We start from the raw sequence: 20,972 nt of genomic DNA on the forward strand, positions 1-20,972 counted from the left end.
GATCCAGAATTTCTTTTTGATGAAGCCGATCTTGGCGGAGCCTTATTCCGTTTTGGCAAACTATTTTGAGCTTTGTTAGTAAAAACCTTTATATTCTTTTGAAAATTAGCCCTTTTTCTGCTTCGATCATCTTTCGAATCATCATTTTGAGAACAAGTTCTTGAGGATTTTCTAATTAAAGACCTTCCTCGAGATTCGTTCTCTCCTCTTGGTGACAAGTAATTTACAAAGATCCTATTTTGACAATTCCTAGCTATATGACCACCAACACCACAATTAAAACAAATGTGTTTATTATTTGAACTTGTACTGCATTTTTCAGATTTATTTTCTTGACAGACACTCTCACTTTTCTCAGAAGAACAAGCATGAGGAATAGATTCAGAGATAAGTGAGGGTGTCTCAGATTTTGTGACTTGTGGAATTGATGGTGTTTCATGAGTATCACAAGCATCAGAATTACCAAACAGCTCATCAAACATATCAAAGAAATTAAATTCTACAGATTCGGATGTGGAAACATCACAAGAAACATTATCAGTCTTAACATCAGAAACATAAACGTTTTCATTTGAAACAGAAAATTCAGAATTAGAAATAGAAACAGAAACAGGTCCTCCGACTCTATGCTTTGCCTGGTCTAAGGTTTGATCTGTAGGGGAAGTAGAAATGTTAGTACCTTCAGCGTTAATAAATCCGCCTGAAACGAAACCAGATGGTTTGCCATAAACCATAAATGGTTTGTTGGCAATCTCCTCCTTGGATAGGGTTGATACAGATATGTATGATTATAAGGAGGAGGTACACTATCATATCCTAAACCCTTAGACCGATTTCGTTTAAATTGCATGCAATGATCAATCATGGTGTTAACCACCTCGCTTGATCCATCAAATTTTTGAAAAGCAAAGTTTGCAGAATCAAAACCCCTTTTTAATGTATCAAGCTTAGTAACTAACTCATCATTTTGTCTTTTAACATAATCATACAATTCACATTTTTCACTGTATTCTGTTTGAATCCTTCTGAAATCTTTTATTTTGGTTTCTAACTGGGCCTTAAGTGGTTTTTGTCCTTTCCTGAGTTGGTAGCCCTCATATCTAAGGTCCTCTACTTCTCTACATAATAATTGGATTTCATCACGAAGAACTTTAACATATTCTTTACATGCATGAGAACAAGATGGTAGGTTTACCTTGCTTTTCTTGGGCTCAGAGGAAGTAGACACCATTAGGGCAAACTGCAGCTCAATCATTTCTGCTTCGGGATCAACATCATCATCCTTCAAGGCAGCATCATCAATTTGAGCTAGGTGAGAATTTTGTGGCCCTGAGATATTCAAAGCCCGAATCTGGTCCTCCAGTTCAAAGGATTGAGCGACCATAGCAGTCTCACCATTAGCTACAGCACCTGCACGGTTGTTTCCCACTGCTACCATTTGCCTGTTGTTATTGATCCTACGATCTGGCTTAGGGCATTCACGAGCAAAATGACCCAGCTCGTGGTAGTTGAAACATCTCAGCATTCCCTTGTTAAATCCCACCTTATTATCAGCATTCATGCCCCAATTGCTCTTCCCTGTCTTCTTAGCAAACTGTTTGGCCCTGAAAACAGCCATAACAATCTGCCAGGTAATGTCCATTTCTTCTACGTCTTCAGGATGAATTTGATCCAAATCAGCAAATCACAGCTGAGGTGGAAGATCTCCAGCTACAAAAGCATTGTAGAAATTAACTAGCCCAGTAGCTAGAGCTAGATTTTCATCGGAGTCTTTAGGGTTTGAAGAAGAAGCTACAGCTGACACATTTGGAGCAGAGACAGCTTGTGGAGTGACATATGGATGAGTTTGATGGTGAGGGATGGATGATGCAGCATCAAAGGTCTGAATCTGAGGTTCTTGAGCTGAAAAGGCTTGACTTGAGGAGGAAATGATTGATGAGAAAGCATTGTTGGATGAGATTCCAAGATTTGGAGTAGAGTATGAGTTCACATGATTAATTTATCTCTGTTTGTCATCAATATCACAGGCTTTGGTGATCGCCATAACTTCAGCAAGAGTGAGGCGATTTAAATCCTTGGTTTTCTTAAATACAACAGCATTCATATCCCATGATCTAGGAAGAGCATTCAGAAGCTTCTTGTTGATTTCTGACTTGGTTAAGAAAATCCCAAATATGTTCATGTCAGTCATGAGAGTTGTGAATCGATGTAGTTGAGCCTCAAGAGTCTCTCTAGGAATGTAGTTGAACATATTAAACTTTTGTCTCAACATGTCCTGTCGACTTCCCTTCATATCTGCATTGCCCTCATAAACCTCAATTAGGGCTTCCCATAGATATTTAGCTGAAGTGTACTCACGAAAAGCTTGAGCAATATCAGGAGATAATGCCATGGTTAGAGTGGCTAAAGCCCTTTCCTGCTCCTCAATTTTCTCAAACTCCTCATCAGTGTAGTTTTCAACAGCTTTGTCAATCACTTGGCCTCCAACTGTCATAGTGATTCTAACAGGGCCTCTAAGAATGCTTCTCCGGACTTTGAAATCTTTCATCTTAACGTATTTTTCAATTCTGTACTTCCACTCGGGAAAACCATCTGCAGACATCAATCTTGGAATACCTATAGTGGTGCCCATGACAGTATCAAGTTCATGAAAATGATTTTGACTTTGAGAATCCATTTGAAATTGAATCAATTTAAAAACACAAAATTAAAATCACAAAAGAGTTTGCAGTTGATGAGCTTACGACCATAAACAGGGTTTACGGTCTCTGAGTTTACGGTCTTTGAGTTTACGGTTCTTGATTTTACGGTTCTTGAGTTTACGGTTTCTGAATTTACGGTTCTTAATGTTTTTGAAGCCTTGTTCGCGGTCTTTGAAGATTCATAGTTTACGGTTGATGAAGTTCTTGAATTTAGAACTGTAAAAGGTGTTTACGGTTGGCAGTAAACTCCCAGAAAGCTTTTAAACACATGTTTTTGCAATAGATTCAGATCCTTTAACCACTTAGAATACCAAAACCAATGTTCGAACAATGTGAATATCAATTTAAGCACCCCAAATCTCGATTGAATGAAGCTTGACACCGGTTACTGCTCTGATACCAATTGTAAGGTTCTAATAAGGATCTTTACCAGTAATCAAGAAATAAACAATCACATAAATAGGAACGAGATGAAAAGAAACCAAGCTTGCACACGATTATATTCAACAAATCGTCAAGTACAACTCGATAGATTGGTATGTAGACTCAATGGCATCAACAACCACAAAAGACCAACTACTCCACTATTAATACTAGACTTAGATCGCAAATAGTGTTTGCTACCGTAAACAGGGTTTACGGCCGTAAACTCTGTTTACGGTCGTGAACACACAAAATGACCTAATTCACAAAGACACCACATAAACTGTATTACATACTGTTGCCAAAACAATATACACTGAAAGCCTAGACCAAACCATTAATTGGACTCTTAATTTAGTATAGATTTTTATCATTTATTGGCTAATTAATTGCATAATATGGAAAAAAGGTACTTAACATTGTTCAAATTATATTTTCAGTGCAAAAGAGAAGCTCGGAAGTGAAAGGAAGCAGGAGAAGCAGTTGGAAGCTCGGGAGTTGAACAAAGAAGAAAAATTCCAAAATAACAAGAAGGACTCGGCGAGTACGGTCGATTACTCGGCGAGTCACATCAATGATTCGCGAACATCTTGAAGTCTGTAATGACCGAAAAATACAACCAATTTAAAATTTTTCAAAACAGCTCGATTCCATTAAAATCTTTACAAAAAGGTTTTCAGTACAAAACATTTAACGTGTTCCCAGAATCACAATACTACGAAATCATGAGGAGCGGTATGATCACGCCTTCGCCTTGCCACAGACTCCTGAAGAACCTGAAAAACGTGAAGCCACAACTGTAAGCCCGAAAGCTTAGTGAGATACCCCCAAAATACCAACCACATATACGCCCTTCCAGGCCACGACCTTCCGGTCCAAAACATATTGCCTTCCGGCCCATAACATATTGCCTTCCGGCCCATAACATAACAACATACATAACATAACAGAACATAGAACAACCATGCATACCGGGTCACATTCCAGTCCAAGCAACCGTGTGCACATAACACATAATCATATAACAGTTCGCAATCAACAATTGATCAGCAGATCACATAACATATCATTACTCTAACCAAGATACCGGCCTAACCGGTCACTAGCATAACATCACCCTAAGAATCAGTCAACATACTAATTACACACATACGCCTTTCCAGGCCATGACCTTCTGGTCCACATAGCAATGCCTTCCGGCCCACAACATGTAATGCCTTCTGGCCCACAACATATAATGCCTTCCGGCCCATAACGTAATATCATAACAGCAAACACTACCCGGATTTCCATCCGATAAAGGGTCGGCCTTGGTGCCTTAAACCCTATTGATATAGTGAGGATAACTCACCTCGAAACTGCTGACTAAACAGATAATCCAAGCTGCTCCGAGCACTGATACGATCTCCACCTCTGGACCGCCACCAATGCACTGAACTCAAACAATAATCAACAATTACCAAAATACCCCTGGAAACCACTGGTCAATCCCTTGGTCAAAGACAAGGTCAAAGTCAACCCCTGACTGACTCTAGTCGCCGAGTCAACCTAATGACTCGCCGAGTCCCCATACTCAGAACTTCCCTCAATCCGCTACCTAACTCGCCGAGTCATCCCAAGACTCGTCGAGTTCAACAACTCTAAGTCCACTCGTACACAACTCACCGAGTCATCCCTTGACTCACCGATTCTCGACTCGACAAGAAAATATTAGGACTCTTCGACAAGACTCGCCGAGTCCAAGAACAGACTCGCCGAGTCTAAGGCTATCTTCAACCTACTCGCCGAGTTGTTCATACAACTCGCCGAGTTCCAGGCCATCTTCATCCAACTCGCCGAGTTGTTCTTCCAACTCGTCGAGTCCCAACTCATCTTCAAGCAACTCGTCGAGTACACCCATGTGACTCGCTGAGTACCACCGGTCTGAATCCATTCAGAACCATTCCAGGCCATGCAATTGCTCCAAAACATAGATCTAGCCTCCTACAACTCATCCATCACGTAAAGTGGCAAACTTTACGTGAATCCCAAGAGATCTATGCATTTTGCACATTAGGGCTAAGGTTTGGGACATGATAGCTGCATCCAACACTCCACACAGGGACTTTCATGCATTCCAACTCTTCTCCATTACAGATCTGAGGTAGCAACCTCAGATCTAACCTCTAAACTCTAATACATCCAAAGATGTGATCCCTAATATCCCCCAAAATGAAGAAACAACATAACAATAGCCCAAGAACGAGATATTACCTCCAAGGGACGCCCCAACTGCAATGAAACTCGAATCCAAGCAAAGCCCCTTGCTCCAAGCCTCTCTTTCTCTAAGATCTCTTCAAAAACCACCTCTCTAAGCTCCAATCTGCTCAACAATGGTGCTTCTCCACGATTTTAGGGTTTCTTGGACTCAAGGGGGAATGAAGAGGCTGGAAGGAAAACATAATGTTCTTTATATAGGGCTCAACCCCGAGAATTAGGGTTTTCTCCACTCAGCGCCTACTCGCCGAGTGCTCCTTACCGACTCGCCGAGTCGGCTACTTAACACGCGACCCAGTCGTGACTCTACTCGCCGAGTCCATCGATGTCACAACTGTAAATTTTGAGCCACGTAATCTATACATTCAAGTTAATGTGAATCAGAAACTTCAAGTAAATACATTACGCAAGTACTACAAGTAGTCATCAAACAATTGGAAAACCCTAGAAGTTCTTGTTAAGTCTATTTTGGACTAGAACTTCCTTATTGGATCCAAATGGACCAATAAGTTTCCAATTGGACTATCATGGGCTTAGAACCCTAATTGGGCTCTAATTGGACCCACTCTTATTTATTTTAACATTTTAGGTCATGTTGGGCCTATAATGAAATGAATTGAAAGCTTTGGGCCATGAATAACCTAAACTAGTCCAATAAAAATATAAAAATCCTACTACATTCTTTTAAGCATAAAACACACTCTAACTAACTCAAACTTTGGGCTTAAGGGAAAAAGCCCAAATTTTTCTTTTCTCTTTTTAAAAATCTCGGCCCAAAGGCCCAAACCCAAAGAGAAATGGAAGTGTTGACTTAATGCATGCCACCTCATCTTTACCCATAGGATATCCAAGCAACATCTCATGCCTCCATGCAAGCATCACTTCAAAAATCACATCTTTCTCTTCCTCTCTCTCACTCTCGGCCACATCTCAAACACACACACACATTTCACAAATTCCCTCAAAGAACATTCAAGAAAACTCTCTCATTTCCTCCCCATAAATTCGAGATTTCAAGAAGCTTTCAAGGAGATCTTTCAAGAAAAATCACCATCTAAGGTAAGGTTTTGCTTGGATCTATGACTTGTATTCTTTATTTATCAAAAATCTCCTCCTAATCCATGCAAAAATCGTGATCTTGCACCCCAGAACCATCTAAAACTCGAGATCTTCATCAAAGGGAGTTTAGGCCAAAAATCACTTCATTTTCCTTCCATTTTTCCTTGCAAAACCGAACCAACACCCCAAGGTGAGCTTCATACCCCCTATTTTCTGTTTTTATGAGTTTTGTGGGGGGGGGGGGGGGGGGGAATACAAGTGAAAGTGTAGATCTATATATGTTTGTATGCCTTGTATGATTTCCATGCTTATATGTATGCTTTTATGTGTTTTAATGTTGGATCTAGCCATTAAACCCCTCAAAACCGAGATATAACTTATGTTTTATGATTTTAGCTTCAAATATATTTCTACATATAAAGTGATACAAGAAAAATAGCTAAGTGGTTAGTAACAATTTTCTTTAAGCTAAAAACACACATTTTGGGCCAAAAATGTGAAAAATACAAAATTAAGGGCCCAAATTGACATTTCACAGATTCTGATGGATGAAATGTGCCAAAACAGTTTCCATAAAACTATTTCTGGAATTATATTCAATTAGAGGATTAAAAACATAAATTTCAAGCTTATTGGGCTAAAAATGAAAATTTCGGCCCAAGGAGGCCCATTATGCGAATTTTTCTGTTTTGGAGGGCCAAAACTGTGAATTTCTGTAAAACAGTGGACTATAAGTGTCCCAAATCCTTTTCAAAGGTTTAAAATGCTTTTTAAATTTAAAAAGGACCAAAGTTGCAAAAATTTTCCAATTTGGGCCAAAATTGTCAAAATTGCGAAAAGAAGGGCTAAAACCGAGAAAAACTGCATTTTCAGGGACTTAAACTGTTTTCTATGAAAAATATGCTGGAAAATATTAATTTCAATAATTTTTGGTGTTAAAATGTCAAGAAAAATAGTTTAAGGACCAAACCGGGAAATATTACATAAAAAGGGTTGAAAATGTAAATTTTACAAATAATGAGGGACTGAAAACAGAAATATTTCAAGGCTAATTCAATATGTACAATTTGATCAAATAATGACACCGCAACTATCGACGAAATACAACTCATTACAATACCAAAAGTCGATGCTAAACGAATTGGCTCGGTCTCGAGCCAATGGAAATCTACAACTACTAACTCTTCGATACTACGATTCATACAAATAACGTTTGGTAATACATATACATACGAGTGTGCACAGACGTCTACGCACCATCTTCGGGCCCCAAAAGTGTAAAATCTTGCTTGTTGGGCCTAGCTAGCCCAATGACCTGATCTTAAGGCCCGAAGACACATATTTTCTACGAAGTGTTGAGTTTCACCAACTTGGCACAACGTAGAGTGACTTTCAATGGCTTGTACCACTGGTCCCCAAGGGTCCTTGGTATTGCTAGAAGAGTCTGCATATTTTACGAGGCGGGTCGGGGACCCCTCGCACGCATATTTTCCCCAACCGGTTAATGGAGTCACCGGGGTCTTCGTGACCTCTTTCTCTTCGGATGTGGGACTACACCTAGTCCGGGCGATTGGATAACGCGATTAGTACTGACGACGCCTTCGGAGTCGTTAGTATAACTATAAACTAGGCGTTTGTGTAACGCGGGTTTGTAGTAAATAATCCTGCTCGAGAACCTTCCAACGTCGCCTGGGACTGACACTATACGCTACATAATGGTTTCAACATAACTTCATGTAACTCAAGGAACTAGGAGAACATCGGGTTTTCCTAGGGTTTTCAATACATACAGATTTGAAAGGCATACATCTCAAATGAACATTTTTTTTTACAAGTATAGAAACAAACAAGCATACCTATGGATCTTCACAAACGTTTTCAAAAGCTTTTCTTTTCAGAAAATATCGGATTTTCTGGTGGATTTTCAAACAGTATAAACATTCGCTTTCAAACACTACTTATGAACTCACCAACATTTCATATGTTGACGTTTTTCAAAATACTTGTATTCTCAGGGAACCAGTGAATCAAGGGAAATCATATTCAGTGACGGTTGCAGTTTATTTTTGAATGAATGGAACAAATTAATTTTTGGGAATGTAATGTTTTAAACAATGTAAGACATGTAAACACTACGGGTTGTACTATGTTGATGAATGGTGACGAATGTTGTTATGTTTCATATATATTCAATGTTATGGTATTCAATTGAGTCACGACAGCCCCCGGACGTTTCCGCCGTCTGGTTCGGGGGTGTGACAATCGATGGACTCGCCGAGTCACTATTCCACAACTTACTCTTTTAGCCCTTCAACTCTACTCTTGATATTTCGGGATGTTACAAAGTCCTTGCCATACACGGATTTTTAATGAGGGACTCGGCGAGTCGGTCACAAGACTCGACGAGTCATCTCTGTTTCCATAATATTATAAATAGGGACTTTGAGATCAAGATGGGGGACTTCTCTGGAACCCTAAGAGGCTGATAAACGATTAGAGGTACTGTTAGGTCGTGAGGAGCTGTGGAATCAACCATATATTCAATTATGAAGAGAATCAAGACAATTTTGGTTTATTCTTAATAACCTTTCGATTTGAATCATGTATACATACTTTGATTTCGTTTTTAAGTCTATGTTTACTACAATCATGAGCTAAAACTAATAACTTCTGTTTAGGGTAGATGAATTTGTGAACATGGATTGATTATTTGATTAGGATTAATTTTAATTGGTGATTATGTTTTATTAAGCTTGTTAAAGAACCTTATGTGTTAACAATAAATATTCTTCTGTTAATAAATCACTAATTAAGTTGTATGAACATCTCTTAGTTATTAATTTCATATGATTTATTGTGACCACATAGTTGTATGTCTTGGAATAGCGAGATTGAAACTAGAATTAACTAGAAGATAGTAAGTTAATGTGTAAGCTTGTTTGATGAACATCAACAAGAGGTTAATTGAAGGGCCAATTTAATTAACCATTACAAGTCTTGTTTAACCCGAATCAATAACTAGGAAATCCGTTAATTTAGGTAACTGACCACTACTTGGATTAATTTGTTTTCTAAGGATTGGTGATAGCGAACATGAATCTAATCATCTTAGTTGGTAGCCAATGAAGAATTAATCCGATACATTGAAATCATCCATGGGAACAAATGAGTCGAACCTAAACAAAAGTCCTCTTTATTATTGAATTTAGTTGGTAATTCCGTGTTTTAGTTATTAGTTAGTTAATTTGAATTAAGTTTCTAGTCTTGTAAAACTAGAGAAAACCCTTCGTTTATTACTTATTTTTAGATAATATTAGTTTTTAGTTTTAATTTCCCGTTCCTTGAGTTCGATACCCTACTTATTAACTTTACCAGAATTGATAGGTCCACTGCCTTTGTGTGTTAATTTTATAATTAAAAGTAGGATTAAAACTAGTTGAGTAAACACACATCAAGTTTTTGGCGCCGTTGCTGGGGAAAGGTTCAAAAATTAGCACTAATTTCTAGTGTTATCAATCCTTTGTGTGAGATTTATCCTGCACAAAGTTATTTTTAGGTAATTTAGTTATTAGGATTAGTTTTAATAATTTTCTGTTTTAGAAATTTAATAAAAAAAAAATTCTGTTTCTGCCTTGAACTCGTCGAGCGCAGTCAAAGCTACTCAGCGAGTCCATCGCAGTTTTGCACTTTTTATTTTTATTTTCTTTACGCGTGTTTCTTAATTTGCTTGTAGTTGTTACATGACCCGAGGATCCAATATGCCTTTGGTCCCTCCATTAGAAGACCCGAAGTCCGCTCTAAAAAAGAACAAAGGAAAAACCGTTGGAGAATCCGCTTCTTCAAAGAACTCGCCATTGAAGAATCTAAAGTCCGTTTTCAGCATAAAAAAGAGTAGCAAATCAGGAGCATCCAACACCTCTTCCTTGGCAAACAATGACCCAGTCAAGAAAGACATCGTGAACGATTCCGAAAGGGAAGAAAGCGAATTTGGAGAAGACATCGATCTAGGAGGTGACTTTGACAACACCAAGGCGAACATCGATGAAGTTCCCATGGGCAAATGGAAGAAGAGGATACGAGATGCCACCGGCTCGGGACTTGTGCAACCCGCAATTCCTGCGACTGCCACTTTTGAGCTCAAGGGTTACATACTTGCTCAACTCAAGGAGATCCCCTTTTACGGAAAAGAACACGAAGATGCTTATAAACACTTGGATGAAGTCAATAATGTAGCAGATTACTTTAATGTTCCAAATGTGCCTCGTGAAACCCAGCTGCTTCGTATGCTTCTAGTTACATTCAAGGGTGCTGCAAAAGATTTTCTTAAGTCATTCCCTACCGGATCCATCAACAAAACTTACTTATGAATCAGCAAGCCTCCATTCGTAACATTGAAAAACAGATAGGTCAGCTGGCGCAACAAATCAATCAAAGAACACTTGGTGGACTTCCTAGCAATACCGAACAAAATCCAAAAATGGTACAGATAAATGTAATAGCCACCGATTCTGACAAAATATTCACCCCTTTGACCTTTATCCGGAAGAACCCCAATAAGGAGCAAGCAGAAGAAACGGTTAAAGGTAATTCAAGCAAATCCGACTCGACTCGCCGAGTCGACTACATGGACTCGACAAGTCCGAGAGCTGAAGCAAAAAACAATTGTCTTTCAAAACCATACAGACCCCCTTTGCCATTTTCCGATCCGAGCCATACCAGATGAGCAGATTCAATGGTATCAAATATTTATGGAGCATGTGAAGACCCTCCAAGTGAACATTCCATTTGTGGAAACGATACTTCAAACGCCTAAATATGCAACTTTGCTTAAAAATCTCTTTTCTACTAGACAAGACATGGAAGAAGTTGCTGAAGTATTGCTGAATGAACTACCAAAAAAGAGGGGTGATCCAGGAACCATAACCGTGCCTTGCCAATTTGGCAACACGATGAGTACTCAAGCATTGGCCGATTCGGGGACAAGTATTAATCTTATGCCTTATTCCTTTTTCCGAAAGTTGAACCTCCCGAACCCGAAGCCTACTCGTATGAAGATCCACTTGGCCGACAAAACTATAATATATCCAATGGGAGTGTGTGAGAACCTTTTGATTAAAGTTGATAAGCTAATCTTTCCGGTCGACTTCATAATAGTAGACATGCAGGAGGATCTTAAAGTGCCAATCATCCTTGGGCGACCATTCTTAAATACCGCTTGTGCTTTGGTAGACATGCGCGGATCTACATTAACTTTACGAGTGGGAGATGATTCTGTGGTTTTTGGAGCTGAGCAAGAAGATAAGCAAAACGAGTCCCGAAAAGTGAAGGTGTTTCTGCTACACTTGGATGATGATTTACTAGAGAAGGAACTTGCATATTTACAAGAAAGTAATCCAAATCAGTTCATGTTGTCTTTGGAGGAAAGTTTTGATGCCATTAGTGATTTAGAAGAAATAGAGAGGCTGATCAAGGAAGCTGATAATCAAGAAGGTGAAATCTAGTGCCTTTATGATCAAATCTAGTGCCTTTATTTCCAAGTGATTCCGATTTCATCATACGATCAGAGTCTATTTGATCCTCACAATACCAGTTTCGTGCGTAAATCTCTTTCTCCAAAATCATCTTTCTAACGAAACTATCACTTCAGAAATCTGAAGTACTCATGCATAGAGTACCTCATGCTTCTTATCCTTTCCAAAGAAACCTCAGCAAACCTCCCCAAAGTACCACTCGCGTAGTACGTCAAGTTCAATCCAAAGACCCACCTTTTCAATCTTAATTATATATGAATCGTATACTCGAGACTGTGATTGATCAACCTGTTATGACTTCTACTATGAACTTCAGGACGGAGACTGCCCAAGACTGAGAGTGATCGTACTTCCATGAGAATAAACTTAGAAATAACTATCCTTTTCCCTAATTCATGAGTAGTCATACTTTCTTTTAGATCTTCACGACAGCTAATCCACCCCAAGGTTTTGACATCATAATCAGTAGGAGTTGGTTAAGTCTACATCGAGCCGACATCAGCTGCTTTGATAAAGCGGTTCGTCCTAACCTCCCTAAACAACGAAGCTCTAGTTATTTACAGCAACGAACCAAGTACGGACCTTCTCATCATTTCGTGTATGCAAGCTCAGAAGTGCTTACGAAAGGAATATCATGCATTCCTTGCACACATCGCCGAGACGTGTCGAGAAGTGAAGGACATTCAGAACATCCAAGAAGTACGCGATTTCCCGACACCTTTCCAGAAGGACTACCGAGACTACCACCACAGCGTCAAGTCGAATTCAGAATCGACTTAGTTCTAGGGGCTACCCCAGTAGCCAAATCACCTTATCGTCTAGCTCTAACTGAGATGCAAGAACATCCTAGCGAGCTTAACAAACTCCTCAGAAGGGGATTCTTTAGGCCAAGTTTCTCACTTGGAGGAGCACCGGACTTGTCTGTAAACAAGAAAGAGCGTTCCAAACGCTAAAGTAAGCCTGATGCATCACACCAATATTATCCTCCCAAAAGGGATAGAATATTTTGTGGTGTAATGCGATGCATCCAACCAAGGGCTTGGTTGTGTTCTTAAGCAAGAGGAAAGGTCACTGCCTATACCTCAAGACAGCTTAAGACACAGGAAGTTAACTATTCAACACGTGATTTTGAGTCATGAGCAGCGGTAATTGCTCTGAAGATCTGGAGACACTACTTGTAGGGTATACTCTCACAAACCACAAAACATTCAACATACATTCGACCAAGAAGAGTTAGCACACTAGTGAAGTCGAACGAAAGAAGCAAAGTCGTATCCCGATAGTGAAAGGTTCGCTGAAATGCCAAGCAAGACCCTGAGTTCACTTAAGAACACGAGGAGCAACCAAAACTTCTATCCGTAGCATGATTATCAATTCTGCTTAAACTGTAATTTCGGCACGAAATTCTCTCTAACGGGGTGATGATGTGACAACCCGATATTTAAAGACAATGTAATGTAAAACCAGTCAAATTTAGGTCAAAATATAACTTTCCTAAAATCTTATTTGGGTTAAATAAATTGGTAGGAATCGTATCAAGGTTTTCATACATATAAGGAACACTAAAATCCGAGTTATAACGAAGAAGTTATGACCAATCGAAGATTCTCGACAAAACTGGCAACACCGATTAAACGAAAAACGCGAAGTTTCAATACAATAGTTTTTAGCCTTAAATATCTAAATGAAATTTGTAGATAACATTAAACCGCGAGCGTACATAAAAAGAACCTCCAAATCTGACTTCGTATGAAGAAGTTATGATTTTTCCAAGGTCCAGATATAACAGTAGACAGCTAAAAACTCAAAATAGAGATCGAGAGACTTTTGGCCAAAACAACCTAAATGAGAATCGAAGGTCTCAACAATAGTAGTGCAACAACGAAAATTCTGACGAAAACAGACATCGGATGAAGAAGTTATGGATTTTTAACGGAATTCTCGTGTCCCGGCCCGTTAAAAATAAATAATTAAAAATAAAGTCAAAATTAGACGATGAAGTCTAAACGATAGTTGTAGAGCATATTTTCAGCTACGCGTGCATATAAAGAACGTCGAAAACGGAGCTTGTATGCAAAAGCTACGGATTTTACAAGTTCGAGGCCCGAAATCCGAGGCTGTCAGGTTAGCCACGACGTGGCACAGTTTTGCCGCGACCCAGCAAGTGACTGAGGGCGTCCAATCAATGGAAGAGGATAAGACTTGCTCCCCATGACGTGGGCAGCCTTAGCCACCACGTGGCACACCAGAAATACCCCTATAAATAGATTTCAAGGGCTCCGGGTTTCATTGCTCAGTTCCCTTCTTTCTCGCGCCGAAACTCTGCGTTTAAGCCCCCGAGACCCTCCCAAAGCCCCAGTTTTCACCTTCAAGTCCCGAAGGAAGGTTTTGTGTTCCCGAGATTCCCGAGATTCTCGAGAATCCCAAGATCTTCCCGCGTTTTCAACTCTTCTTGTCGAAGTTCTGCTCGATTCTTCTCTCGACTACTTCAAATCAACCACTTCAATCAAGTGAGTTCATACCCCTATAAACTACACTTTCAAATGTTTATCAATGCTTTTATACACCTTTAAGGGGGGAATACAAGTAAACATACGATTATTATCATGTGTAACATAAAGTTTCACTATATACTCTTTTCTATCAAGTGAATCATATGTGATTCATAACTACTATATGAGAACTTTTGTACACAATATATATTCACGATAACATCTTGTCTTTTGGAAATAAAACATGTTTATATATATATGTATATATATATATATATATATATATATATATATATATATATATATATGCGAATCAACCCCTTTATTTATACTTTAAGTATATGTGATCATTTATGCCACCTTAAATGTTATACTTTACATAACAAACGAGCATTACACTAGGATTTACTACACGAACGAAACACACACTTTGAAGAACTATAATAGGTATAGTTTACGAGAAAATCATGAACATTTACATACTAGAAACGCTATATCAAAGAGATACTTTCACATACAAGAACAAATGGACATTTTTATATGTAAATCTGTTTTATACTAAGTTTTGTGAGTCAGTTCACGTACTTTCGAGCATGCATTTTAAGTCACGTATTATATACCATAATCCCTTGTAGGGGGAGTGTGATACTTGTGTATAGATCTATAAGGGATTGACAATCCCACACCCGAGCTGTTAGCTACAGCTAGGCCGACAAGCCTAGGGTGACAAACGTCATAACATTTCAACGCCTGAAGAACATTGTTACAGGCAGTATGGGTCATTAGTTTGGTTATAAAACGCACATGGAGTATTAGAAACACATTGGTTTACGGGGTTATCAAATGCCTTAGTGACTTTATATTTACACAAATCTATTATTTAGGCATCAAAAACACGATTTCATTTCAGTTTTGGAACTTTTAAACTACCACACACTTATGAACAGATATTGGATTTCTAAAGGTAAACATTAAAAACAGTCGAGTCTTGGTAGAAGACTACTTTTATACTAGTAGAAAATATGGGATTTTCTAGAAACTTTCAAACATGTACAAACCATTTTATTCAGTTTTTACAAATGTAGAACAATTTCAAACATTTTCTTCATACTTATACAAACAATTACATTGATTAATTTCAAACATTTTCTTCATACTTATACGAACAATTACATTGATTAATTCCAAACGTTTTCTTCATACTTATACGAACAATTACATTGATTAATTCCAAACTTTTTCTTCATACTTATACGAACAATTACATTGATTAATTCCAAACATTTTCTTCATACTTATACGAACAATTACATTGATTAATTCCAAACGTTTTCTTCATACTTATACAAACAATTACATTGATTAATTCCAAACTGTTTTGTTCATACTTATACAAACAATTACATTGAATAATTCCAAATGTTTTCTTCATACTTATACAAACAATTACATTGAATAATTCCAAATGTTTTCTTCATACTTATACGAACAATTACATTGATTAATTCCAAACGTTTTCTTCATACTTATACAAACAATTACATTGATTAATTCCAAACTGTTTTCTTCATACTTATACAAACAATTACATTGAATAATTCCAAACTGTTTTCTTCATACTTATACAAACAATTACATTGAATAATTCCAAATGTTTTCTTCATACTTATACAAACAATTACATTGAGTAATTCCAAATGTTTTCTTCATACTTATATAAACGATGACATTAAATACTTATGAACTCACCAGCTTAAATGCTGACCTACACTTTCAAAAATAATTTGTATTCTCAGGTCACCAGTAGACAGGTACGATGACCAGGTTTTGCGAAGACGGAGCAGTCAAGACTCGTCTTTTATTTTGATTACTTGTTGTAATGTCTTATTACTATGAAAGAACACACATGTATTAAACTATTACTATTAATGCAATGGACGATGTTGTTGCTTGTTTACTACTTTGCGTTGTTGTGATACATTACATGACGTCCTCCGCCCCAGAACGTTTCCGCCATTCTAGGTTTTAGGGTGTGACAGAATACCATTGCTAATAAAGTTTATATTCCCAAATCGGCTCAAGAGGGGAGTATATGATCACCCACCCATACATTGATTCATCTCCTTATTGCTAATACCATAAACATGCGGAAGGATGATGAAAAGGTGCCCAACCTTGATGTGTTCTATTTATGGAGTATTATTACTCCAAACACTTTCTGCAATCTTCCCTATTTCATGGCATCATACTTAGCGGATGGGGCGGTGAAAGATCGAAAAAATTCCAAGATAAATGGCAGGATGTTTGTGACCCGCCTAGCCAAGTCTTATGGGTTAATGGAACGGGGAGCATGGAACTTGATGACGATGATTCCGACACCTCCCTTTAATCTTATTCTTTTTCACAGGGCACGAATTATTTAGGATTATGGAGGGGGTCATTATGCTATCCCACATGACGATGCCGTGATCGGACCCGAGGATCCGGGAAGGAGGGTTCGACCAAGACGCGAGCAAGCACACCATGATCCACCGGTTATTCCGGTTGAAGACAATGTAACCCCGGAATGGTTAAATGAGGAGGGGAGAAGATATTTAGATGATTTGGGACGGAGTTCGAATTTTACCAACCAATCCTTCATCCAATTGTTTAGTCATTTTAATATTCAACATGTGGATCGGGGACAATTTCCGTATGTTTCAACTTGGGAGGAGAGGATGGATGCACGGAGAGGTGAGGCTGATGGAAGTGGAGTTAGAGAGGAAGATGAGGAAGAAGACACGAATGATGAAGATTGAAGTTTTTATCCTTTTATGTGTTTGTTTTTAAGACAATTTTTATTTGTTTGTGTGGTTTGTTTTAAATTTTTAGGATTTAAATTACGTGTTTGATGCATAATTACCTTGGTTCTTTTTAGAATTTTAGTTAGGGAATACTAGTAAACAGAGTCTAGAGAAAGTAAAAATGAAACGAGTCAAGTTTTGGTGAGAGAGGATGCCGTATTGAGTCTAAGTGACGAGTCCGGTTACCGAGAGAACAAATACTGAAGGAATGAAGTCCACTAAGAGCGGGATATAAAGAAGAATCCAATATTTAGTTACCCAGTAAGGAATCGCCGAGTGCATTTACCAGACTCGACAAGTCCCAGTATATTTTCACGATTACTGACTTTTCGCGATAATACTCGGTGAGTTGCCTGTTTGACTCAACGAGTCGGTCATCATTCCACCTATAAGGTTGCTGATTCGATGCTATTCATTACATCACTTGACCACATTTTATTTGCAATCAATTCCTGAGGATTTTCGAGTATTTTTCCTGCATATTTGGAGTTGTCAACCACACGAGATAATGACACCCAAGACATGGATGAGCTATTCCCATATCTAAAGTTAGTTGAAGATGGAGCTAAATTGAAGAATATCAACCTCGCGACTACTATCCCAGGGGATTTTGTTCCAGTTCCCTCTTTAGTTTAGTGTTTTTCTTTTTCATGCATAACATGCAATGGGGACATTGCATGATTTAAGTGTGGGGTAGGGGGTTGGTTACATTACATTAGTCAATTTAGAATCCTAATTTAGGCTTAATTTTAAAAAAAATTGCATAAAATTACTAGGATCTAATTTAGGAAACTTTGATAAAAAGTAATTAGGGTTCATGCTAGTATTATGTTTGATGATTTTATGAAGACCCAAATGTTTAGTTGAGCCTATACATGTTATAATGCATTTGTGGCCCCCTTTATTCTAGTGAAATCATGGGACAAAAACACAACCTAGCTTAGTTTGAGGAATGCAATAAGTTTAGTATCATGTACTTGAAATGTATCCAGGAAAATTATTATCCTTAATCAATAAAGGTTGAAGTTGAGCGTCCCTGCTTAAGCATGTAGGGTTTTGAGTGAAAAAAGTGAGGTAAATGTAAAAAAAAAAAAGAGAGAATTACAAGAAAAGTTGTAAGGATTTTGGAGCAGTTAAAGTAAAGATCAAAAGATCAAAATTCCAAAAGTTCAAAAGTTGAAGATGTGACATCCCCATAATCTGGGCCAGAAAAGACCGGTCTCATTTATGCTTTTTAAACATTTTCAGAGTAAATTCTTTTGATTTAAAAGAGTTGCGGAATTTGTTCCCAAAAACAAAACATGATAAAATAGATTTTTATCAAAACATTTCATAAAGAAATATAATTTCATTTCATAATCAAAAATTGGGATGTCATGTTCTGATACAGACCATAAAGCATAAATGATAACATTACAAGTCGTTCAACAAATATATACATATACAGATTTGTAAACAAAACAACTTGATGATTCATCCATCTTATGCCCTTGCGCCACTTCCTGTAATACAAATAAACTGAGTGGGTCAGGCTTGGGAGCTTGGTGAGCATACAGGGTTTTCAACCCGCAATAAATACTTATATTTAATTCAGCAATCAACAATAACCCGATTACCCATTCCCGTTATCCTCACTTTACGTCCCTAAAATAACATCTATCTCAAGGGAACTAATCTAGGATTTTCATCGGGACGGACATTACAGCAGAGGGGCTTCCTCAACAATAAGTGTCTTAAAGGCAACCATGTGGGGGATAGAGTACACCGGTGAACACATCGTTCACAACACCTACATGTTATGACCCTGCTAGCGTTCCACATGACTGTCTAGAAAGAGTCTGTGGTCGTTATCCATACTCTGCTGAATAACTAGATCAACAATAACAACATCGAGGCCTCTCATCTGTTTATCACACATCAAATATCTACCCGTGTTCTACCTAACATATTAGTAGATAAAAATATATGTTTTATACGTAGTTTAAAACCTGTATAGCATTCTCATTCAATACATATTCCAAACAACATATGAGACACATACACATAACACGTATTTCATAGAGAATAAATCATATCTATGATATAGAAGAAAGTGAATATACATTCACACATATAACAACAAAATATACACACAACACATATTTCGTATAAAATACTTCATAATTATGCGTTAGAAGAAAGTGACTACACACTCACTTGATCAGAAGATGATCGGACATCACTACGACTTGTAGAAGTAGTATTCTTCAGTAGATCTGGAAGATCTTCACAAAAACCGGGCTCCTCGCGGGCAGAGCTTCGGCTTGGGAATCTCACTTCTCGGGATCTTCAGGACTTCGGAACTTGCTTCGAGACTTGGGAATGATACCGGGGCTTAGGGATATAATTGGCACGTAAATCGAGGCAAAAGCTAGAGAGAAAGTAAGAAAATGGCAAAAGAAATCGGTTGCCCTCGCACCCTTTATATAGGGGCTGAGCTTCGGGGTTACGTTGCGCGTAACTTTGGAGTACGCGGGGCATACGCCTCGGAAGTCGTCAGCGCTTACGTCATCGGAGTACTCGAGTGCGAGGCTGGCCATGCTTCACTATATGCTAGGCATACAGCCTTACGCTGGGCGTAACCCGGATAAGCCCGGTGACTCCCCTTCGGATAATATCAGATTTCTTAATTAAATTTATACTTTTAATTATTTAATAAACTTCAAAAATTCAAATCTTCTTCATACGAACTCCATTTTCGACGTTCTTTATATCCACGCAAAGGTCAGACCATACTCTACAACTTTCCATTAGACTCCGTCAGCTAATTTTGACTTTATTTTTATTATTTATTTTTAGTAGGCCGGGACAGAAAAACTTCGTTAGAAATTCATAACTTCTTCTTCTGACATCCGTTTTCATCTATCTTTTTACGAATGCACTACTATCAATGAGATATTTGATTCTCGTTTAGATTATTTCGATCAACAATCACTCGATCTTTAATCGAGTATTTGGGCTGCATACTGCTAAGCTGAAACTTTAGAAAATCATAACTTCCTCATACGAAGTCAGATTTGGACGATCTTTTGATGCACGCTCTCGGTTTAACATTATCTATGTATTTCGTGTTGATCACTAAGGCTAAATATCACTCTAACGTAAATTTCACTTTTTACGTCATTCAACGTTGCCAGTTCTGTCACGAAACTTCGACAGGTCATAACTTTTTTGTTATAACTTGGATTTCAGCATTATTTATATATTCGGAAACCTCGTTTCAACTACTAAAACATTATCCATAGATATCGACTTTATCTAAAATTTCATTTTGACGCTTATTTTCATTCTTAATTTAATTACGACACACAATTAAGCACCAAACACATAGTACTCAAATAATACATTCTTATTATTTCAAATGGGTTACAAAGGTTAACCTAGACCATTACATTTCTCAAAATGGCAAGCCCATAAACACGGGCGTTACAGAAGATACCCAAAAATCAAAGAAAATCAAAAAGGTGGCAATTTTGAAGAATTCAAAGAAATCAAAGTTCAAATTATCAAAAAAGTGAAGGATTCCAAAAAGCTCCATAGTGGTATCAAAGAATTGTAATTTTTAGAATATGTATGCTTGGGTTGCTCAACAAAAACACCTTGAGCCTGGGAGGTTTTCTGCGGATG

This window comes from Lactuca serriola, chromosome 7, assembly GCF_051521515.1.
Source record: "Lactuca serriola cultivar US96UC23 chromosome 7, Lser_US96UC23_V15, whole genome shotgun sequence".
In the NCBI taxonomy this organism is placed as follows: domain Eukaryota; kingdom Viridiplantae; phylum Streptophyta; class Magnoliopsida; order Asterales; family Asteraceae; genus Lactuca; species Lactuca serriola.